The following is a 12,811-nucleotide window of genomic DNA, read 5'->3' as shown; positions in this document are numbered from 1 at the left end:
CTTGAAGTATGATGAGTATAGCTGGGAGGTTATCAGAGACTTCAAAATGGTGGCATTCCTGATGGGTCTCCAAGGAGGCTTTACCAAATTTCCCTGTTATTTTTGCCTTTGGGACAGCAGCGCACTACAACAGGAAGCACTGGCCACAACGGCCGAGTTCTCTGTGGGGAGGCACAATGTTAAGTGTGAGCCACTAGTGGACCTCCAGAAGGTGTTGTTACCATCATTGCACATACAATTGGGTCTTATGAAACAGTTTATATGTAAAAACGACTGGTTTGCGTTGAGAAAAGTTTTATGTAGAGGAGCGAACAACGTTTCAACTTTCTTCGTTCATCGTCAGGTTCACAAAAAAAGAAAGACGTCATACCCTCTACATTACTACACTCAGTTACACAACCCCCTTCAAACATGTGGTCAGCTATCGGTCGGTTACGTCTTTCTTTCTTTGTGAACCTGACAATGACCGAAGAAGGTCGAAACGTTGTTCGTTCCTCAAAATAAAAGTTTTCTCAACCCAAACCAGCCGTTTTTACACATATATTTTTCTCTACACGTGTGTTTTCCTGTCATCACTGATCATGAATCAGTTTGTTACAGCTCTTGATAAGGAGTCTGCAGCCTTCAAGATTTTCGACACTTGTTCCCTAAGCTGTCTGAAGCAAAGATCAAAGCTGGTGTCTTCGTTGGACCACAAATAAAAAAGATCCTGGAGTGAACAGAATTCTCCAAGAAGCTCAGTTGACAGGAAAAAATAGCTTGAGACAGCTTTGTCGCAGTGGTTAGGGGCTTCTTGGACAATCACAAGGCCGAAAATTATGTGGAACTGGTTGAGGCTCTGGTGAAGAACTACGGCAAAATGGGCTGCATGATGTCCCTGAAAGTCCATATTCTTGACACTCATCTTGATAAATTCAAGGAGAACATGGGAGCATATTCAAAAGAGCAAGGTGAGCGCTTTTACCAAGATATACTGGACGTTGAACGCCGCTCCCAAGGAGTGTATAATGAAAACATGATGTGAAACTATATTTGGGGGCTGATACGTGAAAATAATTTACATTACAGTCGCAAATCTCGAAAAACTACTCACGTCTAAATATTTTTGTGTAACTTTAGTATAAATAAATGCAAATTTTGATTCATATGTTGTTTTATTCAGACCTTATGTAAATGAAAATGTGCAAACTTGCCCGTTTTTACATAGAAAATAGGTTAATTTCTAAATTTCATAATCCAGGCCACAAAAGCAAAGTTTGTAGGGAATAATGGCCATTTTCTGTACTTTACAACATAAAAAATTAAGAAATAGCACATACTATTCAGCAACAAAATTCATGTTACATAGTATTATGATAATTCAAATATAGGGCAATTTTTCAATGTACGTCGTGAGTTTTTAAATAACATGCCTTGCCCATTTTCCTCATTACGTGTCCTGTATTAGTTTGGTTGAAATACTGGGTGATAATTTCCAAGAACTAAAAGTGAAACTTAAGAAGGATCAAAGACAGACTGTGTTGCAGAAATCTGATTATATATAAAATGTATTTTAAGACGGGTGGTATGGGTATTAAAACTAATTAAAATAAAGTACAGAACAACGTTTCGACCTTCTTAGGTCAGCTTCCACTGGGATAAAACTTAGTTCAAAACGATCGATCAGTTTCTTTGGCGGTAGATTGAACACTTTTTTTTTTTTTTAGGTAATTTTGTCTGATAGACCAACTTGGACTTGGTTTTCGTTAGGTAAAATTGTTTTGAATTTCGCTCAAACCTACATGAGAGATATATGCGCTAGCCGTCCTAATTTAGCAGTGAAAGACTAGAAGGAAGACAACCAGTCATCATCATCGACCGCCAATTCTTGAACTACTCTTTTTAACCAACGAATAGTGGAATTGATCGAACCATTATAATGTCCCATGACTGGAAGGACTAGCATGTCTGGTGTGACGAAGATTCCAACCCGCGACCACCTGCCCATGGCAGGCTTCATTCAGTAGGTAAAAATGACAGACCACTTTGTTTTTGTTAATTCAAACTGACACATTGATTTCCTGATTTACAGTATTAATGCAGATTATCAAGCAGGTTAATTGAGTAGTATAATGGACACAAGACATATTTTATGAACCGGACGTTACTCGTAGTATCGTGGGTGCGCTATAAGAGTGGCGATCATATCTCACTATTTATTCATTAAAGATTATCCAAAGAGATTTTGATAGGCACTGTTGACTAATTACCATCCCTCCAGTGTATGGCTTCAGATTGCCTTTAGTGTAACATTAAATGCCAAAAGTCTGAAACAAAGACATTTTTGGAACAATCTTTCGCACGCCAAACATTATTAATATTATTTTTTAAACTTGTCTTAATCTTTGAAAACTGTTTACTGTGAACACCATCAATTTTAATGGTTGATGTATAACGCGAAACGCATTTGTACGCATTTGCTTAAAACATTATATCAGAAAAGCATTCTTACCTTCTGTATATATGTATACACTTTGTTTAAGCCAAAACACATTAAAATTAAACAAGATACGCTGCATTTTTTAAAAACAAGATCCTAGGGTACAAGCTACAATGTGGGATTATAAAATGTATCCTAGGTTTACGAAGTAATTGAAGAAGTAGGACTCATATTGCGGTGGTAACAAACCGTCTTTTAGTCTTAACCTTTAATTCGCTAGTTTCACATAAGAATATCATAAATTAGGAGAGCGATATGTGGGTGTTCAAGCCCACAGCGTCACTTCCGTGTCTGAAGACAGTTGTGGGATTGCGACTGCTCTCTTAAGTTACAAAAAAAATAAGAAAGAGATAAACATAACAAGATAAAAATAAGAAAATAAGGTACTACCATTTGGGAGTAAGATGAAACTTACCTTTTGAAGTTAACATTCCTGTTCCCAATATATATATATATATACGGGCGGTTTAGTCCGTTACATTACAACGATTTATAGAAAGAAAAACAGCAAAATATGTGATACATATAGCCAATATAAACTTCCGTTGGAACAGAATGTATCATAACTACATAACATTAGTTGAGTCACCTCGTAGCTAGTAGCTTTTTTTACCCCTAAACTCAAAATCACTTCAGGAGGTTGGGTCAACTCAGCGATATTATGGAGATCCAAAGCAATGTGCTACATGTAAGAAAGGAAGCAAATTATTCCATCAGAAACAAAGTGTTCCAATTGGTCATTGTCTACCTAAACAGGTAACAATAATATTCGAGATGATCGTGTACCGCTGTGGAAAGAAAAAGAACGCGTTTTACAAGCATATTACAGTTTTGTTTTGTTTTCAAATTTCTAACATAAGAATGATTTTTTGTTAAGTTGACAAAGATTATTTAATCCTAAACTGCATTTGGGATCCACGTTCGGTCCTCATTTTAATCGCAACGTATATTCGTATTTTGTATTTGGGGCAGTTACTGATGTGACGTCCCTAATTATGAGATAATGCATTATCAGAGGAGAAGACAGCCAGTTAGCAAGCAGCACCATACTGGTCATCACCCACGCACCTCCCATTTTACTCCAAACTTTAGCTTTACTGACACAGAAAAACTATTACACTATTGCTTTGAAAAGAAAAAAATGCAATCAATTTCGGCATCACGGAAATAATTTCAGACTTAGAATTGTAATTTTCATAGCGTCATCACTGGTATTGGTTTCAGCACATTTATTATAGTTTTATTTTAATAAACAGAAGTTCTACTGGGATAACACAATTAACTTTTCAAATATTTTTTATTGCTTTAGATAAAATCCGATTTACATCTGTAATGAAATTGTTATTTCACACCCAGCAAGTTATAAACCCACATACGGAAATTTGCGTCAATAATGTTTCCTGTACGAACGTCAGTTGTTAACGAATGACTTCTTGTTAAACTATATTTTTCTCTGTTCTTGTCAAAGGACAAATTACAAGACCAAATATTTCAGTGCTTGACAATTAAAAAACGTGTTGTTGAATAGTATGCAATTTTTCGTATGACGACTTAACGAACGGTACAGTAACTTTATGCATGTTACTACGGTTCTGTATAAACATTAATTCGGCTTCCACTGTCACTACTAGTTTATAGTAAGTCACGCACACGTATTCGTTGTACATTGAAAGCAAAAATATAAATTATCTGACACAAATGTTGATTGCTGCGGATATAACCTGTAATGCAAACACCAAGAATACGCCATACTCGTATGAAACCTTCCATTATACCAGTATCCCTCTTTCTTAGCTAATGTCAGATAATACACCTCCCGATATAAACATTTGTTTATGAACTATAGATTTTGTAATAAATCAAACCAGCCTGCGATAAGCTACACCTTGGTGAACGGTGATGTTTATGTAAATTTAAATGTAAATGAAATAGTTCGAAAGTTTTCATTTCGATCCTAACATGTTTACAAAGACGGGATTAACAGATACTATCTGAAAACGGACTGAATTTTCACTTCATAGTCAGTTTAGTGCATCAAAAGACTCCACGTTTTAAGTTATTAACGCTCCATATAATTACCTGTATATATATATTTGTGTGTATGTGAAATATTTTTTTTTATCTTATTGTGTTTCTGAAAATTGAAACGCTATTAGGACTTTGGAGGGAGCATATAGATGGTATTTAGTATAATTTTTGGGAGGCGTGTAGATGGTATTTAGTATAATTTTGGGGTGGGCGTATAGTTGTGTTTAGTATAATTTTTTGTGGGGGCGTATAAATGGTATGTAGTATAATATTGAAAATGGAAGATTTTGGTTATTTAATGTCTCATTTTTTCGTAGTTGTCATGAGTTTTTTTTTAACTCTTCTTAGATTTACAATACTGCACATTACGTCCGAATTATTAGATTTCTGAACTAGCAAATGTCATTGGAATAATTTTGGAACGGTGGAAAATAGATAGTACATAGTTTCAACACAGAAAGTAGAGAACTTGAGCTACTTTGTGGCTACGAATCTTCACTCTTAAGTGTCTACATGTAAACATTTTAAGAGAAAAATCACTGCTGTTGATTACTTTTACAGAAATAATGTGAAAAAAGTAAAATATTAATATATATTAATATAAAAAAAATTACTTTATAGAAAGAATGGTCAAACATTCAAAATGACCCGTTTCTAATAATCTAATTGTTTGTAAACACGAGCAGCGTTTCCGGATAAAATTTAGGAGTTTGCTATTTTGTGTCTGCTGGTTATTTGTAATCTAAAATTAATGCCGAAAGTTTCATGTAACCTATATATTTAACTGAAATACTATTTGAATACTAACTCGGATACTTACTTTTTGTTACTGGTATTACAAGGCTTCTTTTACCTTTAGTTTGTTCTTGTCCATACTATAGTCATACTTCATCTTATTGTCCTTATATATTGCCAGACCTTCTCCAACCTATTCATATTCTAAGACATTTACACACATTCAGAATAACTAAACGCGTTCTTGTCTAACTTCTTTCACTGTCCAACTCTCTGATTTTTTTGTTCACCTTATCCTGTTTATCATTTTTATGTACGTATTTTACCATATTTCGTATTCTTTAAGACATTCATACTTTATCTATTTTTGTAAAAGTAATTCCTTTCTATTTACTGTATCGAGTGCAGCTGTCGAGTGTATCACAAATTCAAACAAGTTTCCAGATTTATCTAACTTGTTTCATATTTAGGCATTCAATATGAATATATTATCTTGAGAGAGGTATTTTTTCCCAAACTCTTACACTGAGTTCCTATATTATTTTCTGTTCTGATTATTCAATATGCTTTCTCGTGGTTATTCCGGTGGTTAATGTGTGTGTGTGTTTTTCTTATAGCAAACCCACATCAGACTATCTGCTGAGTTTACCGAGGGGAATCGAATCCCTGATTTTAGCGTTGTAAATTCGTAGACTTACCTCTGTACCAGCGGGGAAGCCGGTGGTCAATTTATATGTTCCATTTATTGATGACACCCATCTGTAGTTCTATATCACTGCTTTTTGTTCCTAGTTAAAAACTGGTTAAATATCTGGCACTCTTTATTTCATTGTACGTTTTATTGTCCCACGTAGGGTCAGCGATAAATTACCGGACTTATGATGCTTAAGTCCGGAGTTCAGTTTCCCTCAGTGAACAGAACGCTGATAGCCAATTGTGTAACCAACAACAATATTCCTCGTTGTCTCCAACATTTTGTCCATAGGTGACAATACTTTACTTCACATTTCATTTGTTTGTTTCTCTAGAATTCATTTAGCTCCCCATATTGTGTACTGAAGTTTCTCATTTCTTTTGACGTTTTAATTGCTTTAGAAATTCTTATTCACTCTCATCCATTATTCGTGCTTTCGTCTGTCTATCTTCTAACTTTTTCCTGAAATATTATGTTCAGTGTTCTATATTTACTACATTTTCATCTGTCGTTACTCTAGCGCTTTCCGAAACACCTTTTCTCTTGTACAATGTACTACTTATCTTAGTGTCTTTGTTTTGGTATAATCAATGACACTTTAACATACTATTTTCTCGCTCTATTATGATTTCCCGTCCTCTGGATATTTTTAAGATAAGTTATTCTTAAAAGCTCCGCCGCTATTTTCTAACAACATTAGTTTGCTCCAAAACTCCCACCAATGCCAGTTTTTCCACTGTTCTTTTCACTATTACTCAAAATAATTTTTCTTTTGCTCTAACTTCTGTTCTATTCTATTATACGTTTTGACGTTTTTTCTTTCCTTTCCTTTCTTTCTTCTTTCTTCATGAGAACAAATGGCATGTTTTCTGATTTTATTCAATTTTGTAGATTCAGCTACTTAATCATCTATATAGTCCTTGGTTTCAGTTATCTTTCACTGAAATACGTTGTTGGTGTTTTAGCACACATTTATACATTTAGCAGTCTGTTCTGTGTCTGACAAGGAGAATCGAAACCTAGATTTTAGTAGTGTCAACCCAGAAACCTACTGTTGCCCACGAGGAGGGTTACATAAACGTTTAGTCATCATACAGAGTCTCGAACTTTGTTTGTAAATGTAGGAAAAATCCTTTTATGTACTCAGAAAGGCGCAATTTCATGTAGTCTTCAATTTTATCAGCATATAGGTAAGAGTAGCTGGAGTACTTGACTCACAATCAGCTGAGGTCGGATTCGATTTTCCTCACCGAATGTCTAGGCCTTTTCAATCTTTTATGTGTAATTGGAGACTATAATGTTGCAGTTATTCGTTGGTAAAAAAAATAACGCAAAAGTTGACGGCAGGTGGTAATGACTATCTGGCTTCCATCTATTACTTTAGCGCTAAATTATGGATGGCTAACGCAGATAACCCTCGAGCAGCTTTGAGCGAGATTAAAACCAATTTATTTTGCCAGCGACCGAAAGGGAAATATTTTACATGCCTCGTGCAGCTGTACCAGTACTTGTTGTGTGTTTTGATTTTGGCTGTTAGCGAAATAAAACTTTTGTTGTGCATTTAAAACATTAGCCCTATTTTACATTCTAAATTTTTTGCGCAGTTGTTTTGATGTAGTTTCCTTGTCTTATGTGCCTCCCTTTTGAGTAAATAACTACAAGAACTAAGATTTCTCTTTAACACATTTCTACATTAGTGGATAATACACATGAAGTTAACTAATTCTTATAATAGTTAGAGTAATTGAACTATTAAAAACCACTACCATAAAAGCTTCGTTTTGAAAATAAAGGCACATTTTTCATTAATCTATCGTTCAGTAGGCCAGCTGTAAGTTTACGAGTTTACGAAATCCAGCGTTCGATTCTCTGTGATGGATAGAACACAGCCAATTATATAGCTTTGCACTAAAGCAACAACAACACGCAGTCTTTAACCCTTTCATTGCAGCCTTCTGTTGAGAGTTTGTTTTGAGTTTCGCGCAAAGCTCCAGAAGAGCTATTTGCTCCCATTAAAATATAACATTTTATTAATTTCATATAATTCTGCGTTATACAATTTACATTTAAAAAACAAGTAATTACGAAAACAATGTTATAACATTTTATTTCCAAGACACTTTCTTCCTTTATTTATTTTGAAATAGTCATTCTACTCAAAAGATCATTACAACAAAATAGATGTTTTTTAACGGGTCGCGCAGATAGCCCTTGTGCAGCTTTGCGTGAAATTCAAAATAAACAAACAATGAACACAATTTCAAAAATGACGTCACCTGGATCCCGAGTAACACAAAATACGATACGCTACCCGAGGCTAAATTACCTCGTAAATCTACATCCACAGTTCTATCATGGTTGGGTGATATATATGCAAAAACGGCTCGTTTGGGCTGAGAAAACACTTTACATAGAAGAGCGAACAACGTTTCGACCTTCTTCGGTCATCGTCAGGTTCACAAAGAAAGAGGTAACTGACCGGAAGCTGACCACATGTTTGAAAGGGGGTTGTGTAACTGTGTGTCGAAATGTAGAGGGCGGTATTAGATGTTTGAATATATAATTTTATTTATTATATTAATATAGGTATAAAGGCGTTCCTTTATATTGGTTTATTTTGGGTTTAAGTTGTTGTATAAGTAAGGCTTCTTTAATTTTACGTTTGTTTATGTTTGTTTCTTTATTTAGTATTTGAGTGTTTTCTATGGTTATGTTGTGTTTATTTGACTTGCAGTGTTCGAAAACGTGTGAAGGTGACTTTTTATGTTCTTTGAATCTGGTTTCCATTTTTCTACTTGTTTCTCCAATATAGAAGTCGTGGCAGTAATCACATTGTATTTTATAAATAATGTTGGTGTGGTGTTTGTCAGTGTAGTTTTTACATAGTATAGACCTCAGTTTTGTGCCGGGTTTTGAATAAATTTGGTATTAATTGGAATGTCATATTTTGTTACTAATTTTGCCAAATGTTGGTTATTTGTTTGCTGATGTCGGGAATATATGGTATACAGCAGTATATGGTTTCGTGGTTTTTTGATTCGTGAGCTGTATTTACTTTAGTTGGTTGATTTTGCTTTCTGTGTAGGTGTGTGCGTATAATGTTTTCTACGGTTTGTGGAGGAAACTTATTGATGTTGGTGAAGTATTGTTTTATTTTGTCTAATTCATCGTTAATTTTATCTGGTGAGCATAGTTTTATGGCTGTGTTTATTTGGTTTCTTAGTATGTTGAGTTTTGTTTTGTTTCATGTGCTGAGTCCCAAGGAATGTATAGTCCAGTATGGGTGATTTTTCGGTGGATTTCTGTTTGAAATTGTGTATCAGTTCTTGTAATTTTGAGGTTAAGAAATGATATTTGATTGTTTTCTTCCTGTTCACATGTGAAGTTGATGTTGGGATGTATAGAGTTAATGTGATTGAAAAAATTAAGTATGTGTTCTGTAGATTTGAATCCCGCAACCGTGTCATCTACATATCTATACCAGTATAGTGGTGGATGTAATGCTGTGTTAATTGCTTGTGTTTCAACTTGTGTCATAAAAATATTGGCTAGAACTGGTGATACTGGGTTGCCCATGCTTAGGCCGTTTGTTTGTATATAGTTTTGGTTGTTGAACATGAAGTTTGTCTTTATCGTGGTGAATTCTATGAGGGTTGCTAACTGGTTACTGGGAATTTCTATAGTTGGGTTAGGGTCTCGGATATAGAGTTCTAAGGCTATCTTGCAGGCTTCAGTGGTTGGAACTTTTGTAAAGAGGGATATAACATCGAAATTGGCCATTAAGGCTTTATGATTAAGTTGATTTAGATTAGACTTGAAATTAAAAGAGTCTTTGATAAATGAGCTGGCTGATGTTACATATTTGGAGAATGCCCATGCTATGTATTTACCAAGGTTGTAATTAAACGATTCATATGTGGACATTATTGGTCGTAATGGACAATCTGGTTTATGAGGTTTGGGGATGCCGTATATTTGCGGTGTGCGTGAGTCGGTTTTACGTAGGTAGGAATAAAGTGTTTGTGAAATTGTGTTGGCTTTTTTCATTTGTAGTAGTAATTTGTTCAGTTGCGTCTCGTGTGTCTTTGTTGGATTTGTGTGTATTGGTTTAAATTTGTTCGTGTCTGATAGGATGTTATTCATTTTTTGGATGTATTCATTCGTGTTCATTATGACTATAGCGTTACCTTTATCTGCTTTTAGAATTTTTATGTTTTTGTCTTGTTTTAGGTTTTTTATGCAATTAATGTCTCTTTTGTAAGGTTGTTTTCAGTTTTCTGTTTTGTGAAATTATGTTGATGGTTTTGTGAGAAAATTCTTTGAAAAAAATCGTTTAAGATGTTGTTTTTAGGTGTTTCTGGAAAATATAAATTTGTAATTTTACCTGGGAAGTTTGGCTGTTGGATGTCAATAAAATTATCTAAGTTGTCTTCTTTCTGTTGGTTGTTTTTGGTTGTTTCCTTGTTTTTGTTCTCTGTAGAAAGTATCACAAGTCTCCTGGCTAGGTCTTCTAAACATGTTTTGATTTCTATGGTTGGAATGTACCTAGGTGCTATAGCGAAGTTGAGTCCTTTGTTAAGTAGATGTATCTCGTCTGTGTTTAATTGACGGTCGGATCTGTTAATTATGAGGTTAGTCAACGGTTTGTCGTTTTGGTGTCTTTTCTGTTGTTTGCATCTTAGTTTTTCTAGTTTTTGTTGTGGCAGATCTTTTTTGTCTCTGTCGTTTTAGTATTGATTTGGTTTATGTTTCGTTGTATAAGTCCGTAAATCTCTGGTTTAATGCAGCATGCCAGTTGATGGTCTAGATTCATTTTTTGTTTTTGTAAGTCATGTAGTTCTTTGTATTTTGTGTTCAACATGGCTTTCAGTAGTTTTTTCTGTAAATTTTGGATAATGTTTGTGTATGCATTAAAATTTTTTGAAAGTTTTACCTTTACAAAATTAGGGGTTAGTTGTTCTTTTCTACATTGTTGAATAAAATAAATGTCATTTCTTCTATTAATAATTCGTTGGTTTAAATTCCTTAGTTTCTTAACGATCGTGTGAGCGTGTACTGTTAATAGTGGTGTACGGTATGCTAGTTCAGACATAATGGTAACAGGTAACAGGTAAGTACAAATACACTGAGAAAAACACAAAAACTTACACTTCTCGTACAGTCGCCGTGATGAAATAATAATCAGTGATGACGAGAAACCCACTTGTTGAGAAATATATATGCAAAAACGGCTCGTTTGGGCTGAGAAAACACTTTACATAGAAGAGCGAACAACGTTTCGACCTTCTTCGGTCATCGTCAGGTTCACAAAGAAAGAGGTAACTGACCGGAAGCTGACCACATGTTTGAAAGGGGGTTGTGTAACTGTGTGTCGAAATGTAGAGGGCGGTATTAGATGTTTGAATATATAATTTTATTTATTATATTAATATAGGTATAAAGGCGTTCCTTTATATTGGTTTATTTTGGGTTTAAGTTGTTGTATAAGTAAGGCTTCTTTAATTTTACGTTTGTTTATGTTTGTTTCTTTATTTAGTATTTGAGTGTTTTCTATGGTTATGTTGTGTTTATTTGACTTGCAGTGTTCGAAAACGTGTGAAGGTGACTTTTTATGTTCTTTGAATCTGGTTTCCATTTTTCTACTTGTTTCTCCAATATAGAAGTCGTGGCAGTTATCACATTGTATTTTATAAATAATGTTGGTGTGGTGTTTGTCAGTGTAGTTTTTACATAGTATAGACCTCAGTTTTGTGCCGGGTTTTTGAATAAATTTGGTATTAATTGGAATGTCATATTTTGTTACTAATTTTTGCCAAATGTTGGTTATTTGTTTGCTGATGTCGGGAATATATGGTATACAGCAGTATATGGTTTCGTGGTTTTTTGATTCGTGAGCTGTATTTACTTTAGTTGGTTGATTTTGCTTTCTGTGTAGGTGTGTGCGTATAATGTTTTCTACGGTTTGTGGAGGAAACTTATTGATGTTGGTGAAGTATTGTTTTATTTTGTCTAATTCATCGTTAATTTTATCTGGTGAGCATAGTTTTATGGCTGTGTTTATTTGGTTTCTTAGTATGTTGAGTTTTTGTTTTGTTTACTTTATTAACTTTATTTTGTTTACTTTATTTACTTAATTAACGATGAATTAGACAAAATAAAACAATACTTCACCAACATCAATAAGTTTCCTCCACAAACCGTAGAAAACATTATACGCACACACCTACACAGAAAGCAAAATCAACCAACTAAAGTAAATACAGCTCACGAATCAAAAAACCACGAAACCATATACTGCTGTATACCATATATTCCCGACATCAGCAAACAAATAACCAACATTTGGCAAAAATTAGTAACAAAATATGACATTCCAATTAATACCAAATTTATTCAAAAACCCGGCACAAAACTGAGGTCTATACTATGTAAAAACTACACTGACAAACACCACACCAACATTATTTATAAAATACAATGTGATAACTGCCACGACTTCTATATTGGAGAAACAAGTAGAAAAATGGAAACCAGATTCAAAGAACATAAAAAGTCACCTTCACACGTTTTCGAACACTGCAAGTCAAATAAACACAACATAACCATAGAAAACACTCAAATACTAAATAAAGAAACAAACATAAACAAACGTAAAATTAAAGAAGCCTTACTTATACAACAACTTAAACCCAAAATAAACCAATATAAAGGAACGCCTTTATACCTATATTAATATAATAAATAAAATTATATATTCAAACATCTAATACCGCCCTCTACATTTCGACACACAGTTACACAACCCCCTTTCAAACATGTGGTCAGCTTCCGGTCAGTTACCTCTTTCTTTGTGAACCTGACGATGACCGAAGAAG

Source organism: Tachypleus tridentatus, chromosome 12 (genome assembly GCF_004210375.1).
Source record: "Tachypleus tridentatus isolate NWPU-2018 chromosome 12, ASM421037v1, whole genome shotgun sequence".
In the NCBI taxonomy this organism is placed as follows: Eukaryota; Metazoa; Arthropoda; class Merostomata; order Xiphosura; family Limulidae; genus Tachypleus; species Tachypleus tridentatus.
The sequence above is the reverse complement of the archived record's forward strand: the minus strand, read 5'-3'. Positions refer to the sequence as shown.